The sequence below is a fragment of the Microtus ochrogaster genome, unplaced genomic scaffold (genome assembly GCF_000317375.1).
Source record: "Microtus ochrogaster isolate Prairie Vole_2 unplaced genomic scaffold, MicOch1.0 UNK1, whole genome shotgun sequence".
Classification (NCBI taxonomy): Eukaryota; Metazoa; Chordata; class Mammalia; order Rodentia; family Cricetidae; genus Microtus; species Microtus ochrogaster.
Genome location: NW_004949099.1, coordinates 35,462,332 through 35,465,720, shown reverse-complemented (window position 1 = coordinate 35,465,720; position 3,389 = coordinate 35,462,332). Strand labels below are relative to the sequence as shown.

The 3,389-nt window shown below is 46.6% G+C and overlaps 1 pseudogene; it reads left to right on the top strand.

Annotated features, from left to right (window-relative positions):
* The first annotated feature begins 1,161 nt into the window (after positions 1 to 1,161).
* Positions 1,162 to 1,256, top strand: LOC113458056 (annotated as a pseudogene).
* The last annotated feature ends 2,133 nt before the right edge of the window (positions 1,257 to 3,389 follow it).

The window sequence follows — 3,389 nt, the reverse complement described above, 5'->3', positions numbered from 1 at the left end:
GGGGGGGGCAGTTGTTTGTTTTAAGCAAACAGGAGCAGGGGAAGCGGCTCAGCAGTGGAGTACTTGACTAACCTGTAAAAGGTTCTGGGTCCCATCCCAGCACTGCAAAACTGAGAACAAGAGCAAAGAACTGATCTTCAATACACACATGAAGCTGTGTATGACAGTGACGGGGAGAGGCCAACGTCTGCTACTTCTCAAGGGCACCAGTAGGAAAGCAGCATTCATTTAGATGTGGAAATTTTGATGTGATTTAAAAGTTAGCAGCCTTACAGTGTAGACCTCTAAGATGCTTTTGTAACACAGAAGCAACAGGGCCTGGCAAAACAGGTCTGTAATCAAAGTTACTGAGGAGGCTGAGGCAGGAGAGTCAAAGGTTCAAGGCTGAGACAAGAGGTTCAAAAGTTTAAGGCCAGTCCAAAACACAGAATGAACTGAAGGTTAGCCCAGGGAATTGAGTGAGACCCTGTCTCAAAAATCAAAGGAGCTGGTAATGTAGCTAAATGCGTTTGCTTGTCATATGCAAGGCCCTGGTCTCAATCTCCAGCACCACAGAAGAGAAAATGATGGGAGGGGTGTGTGGCCTGGAAGGGTAGAAAGAAAAAGGCAAAGAGAAAGAGAACGAAAAAGAAGCACACAACAAACAAGTGAACAGCAAAGGCTCCGTTGCTCAGTCCTCGGTTGGTCCGTAGGAGCTGTATTCTGTGTTAACGTTGTTTAGCAGACTTGTGGCCAAATCCTGGTTCCGTGTGGTCTGCGAGCTAAGGATGTTTTTGTTTAAAAGCAGAATAGTATTTCATGACATGTGAAAATTATAGTAATCCCCAATTTCAGTGTGTATACATAACGTTTTGCTGGAGCCCAGCCACGCTCCTTTATTTACACAGTTTCATGGTCCCTTGTGCAAGATGACAAGTGTCAAGTGGTTGTAACAGAAACTGCAGGGCTCTCAGAGCCTAAAATATTCGCTGTCTGGCCTTTCACCAGGAACACTTACCAATTCTGCTCCCAAGCACTGTGTTTCAGGCCCTCAATAGCTTTAGGACGGGTGTGTATCATTCACAATGGGTCTGGCTTTCCTAGAAACAGAAGTCTTAAGCCAGAGGGCCTTAATTCCACAGAGGGGGCTTGGTTTTCTCTCACATGAGAGAAGTATGGCATGCTCGCTTCAACTGTGCATATACTAAAATTAGAATGATACAGAGAAAATTAGCGTGGCCCCTGGGCAAGGATGACACTTAAAAAAATATGGTTGTGGGTGGTAGCATGTGCCCTGATCCCAGCATTCGGGAGGCAGAGGCACGAAGATTTTTAAGTTGAAGACCAGCTTGGTCTACATATGGAGTTCCAGGATGGCAAAAGCTAGATGGTGAAACTCTGTCAAGGAAGGAAGGAAGGAAGGAAGGAAGGAAGGAAGGAAGGAAGGAAGGAAAGAAGGAAGGAAGGTGGGTGAGCTGGGGAGCTGGCTCCCTTGGGAGAGTTGTAGCTGGTCAAGCATGAGGACTTCGGTTCAATACACAGCAGTGCCCACAGAAGAAGCTAGGGATCGCGGTACACCTGCAATCACGGGGGCAGGGGGACCCTCTGGGGTTGGCTGGCCAGCTGGTCTGGTCAAATTGGTGAGTTCCAGGTTCAATGAGAGATCCAGTCTCAGATAGGGTGGAGATAGCTCCAGAGGTAGAAGTACTGGCCATGCAAGCCAGATGCCATGAATTAGATCTCACGTTAGATCACATGCCTGCCATCCCTGTACTGAGGAGGCAGAGGTAGGCAGAGCCCTGGGGCTTGCTGCCAGCCAGCCTAAGCTATTTGGCAAACTCCAGGCCAGTAAGAGAGACTACTACCTCAAATAAATAAATAAATAAATAAATAAATAAATAAATAAATAAATAAATAAATAAGTCCAGCATCCTAGGTTTATATTTAGCCTCCACACATTCACACAATCAAAAAGGAGGAAGAAAGAAAGAAAGAAAGAAAGAAAGAAAGAAAGAAAGAAAGAAAGAAAGAAAGAAAGAAGCAAGCTAATTTCTGGTGGAATACCTATATATTTATTTAGCTTTCCACCTAAAGAAAGCCAGGGTCTCATTAGCAAGGCAGAGAAAGACAGAAGATGAGAGCAAGGCAACCAGCTGTCTACACCCTAAGAACTAGGAGACATCTGCATCCTTTTCATTGCACACTGTGCAATAGTTTTTTTGGTTTGTTGTTGTTGTTTTGGTTTTTTGAGACAGGGTTTTCCTGTGGCTTTGGAGCCTGTTGTCCTGGAATTAGCTCTTGTAGACCAGGCTGGCCTCGAACTCACAGAGATACACTTGCCTCTGCCTCCCAAGTGCTAGGATTACAAGCATGTATCACCGCTCCCTAGCTGTGCAGTGGTTTATAGGCGGAGCTTTTGGTCAGGACTACCAGTCAGTTCTGTCCCACCAGCCGCTCCTAAATAACCTACAGAGACTTATTATTGATTACAAATGCCTAGTTGAAAGCTTAGGCTTGTTACTTACTAGCTCTTGTAGCTTAAATTAACCCACCTTTCTTATCTCCCCTCTGCCACCTGGCGGTACCTTCTTCCAGCACGGCATGCTCATCTCCTGCTTCCTCTTCACCTCTCGCAACTCTTCAGACTCCGCCCCTCTTCCCAGCGTCCTCCTAGTCCAGCTCTCCCACCAAATCTCTTCCTGCCGAGCTACAGGCCAGTCAGCTCTGTTAATCAATGGGAGTAATACATATATACCGTGTAGAAAGAGTGTTTCACAGCAGTGGGTTCCTTTAAACACAAGAGCTCTGTCAAGTACCATTTCCTCTCTCCAGCATAGGTCTCCAAGCCCCTTCCTCGGGTCTAGCGCTTTACAAAGCAGATTTGATGTAGAGTAAGGCCTGAAGGCGTTACAGCTTCCCTGTGGAACCGGGAGGAAATTGGAATTCGGAGAGCGCTGAGGGCACACAAGCTCACATTGATTTCCAGTAGAAGTGGCAAAACTCAGGCCCAGATCTCCAGTCCTATGTCCCTCTGCTTCCCGCCCAGACACTATACCAAAACAGCCCATTTTGATGGCAATGTTCACTTTTATAGAGAACACAACCACCCTTTCCCTTCATAAAAAAGAACAGCAAGGATTCAGGGTGGCGAAACCAAGGTGGCTTATTCTACAGTCTTGCCAAGTCAGAGGCCATCCCACACAACATGGTGGTCGCACTGAGTAGGGTCGGAACTGTCATTCCCTTTTTAACTTTAAAAATATTTTTTATTGGGGCTGGAGAGATGGCTCAGAGGTTAAGAGCATTGCCTGCTCTACCAAAGGTCCTGAGTTCAATTCCCAGCAACCACATGGTGGCTCACAACCATCTGTAAGGGGGTCTGGTGCCCTCTTCTGGCCTGCAGGCATAGA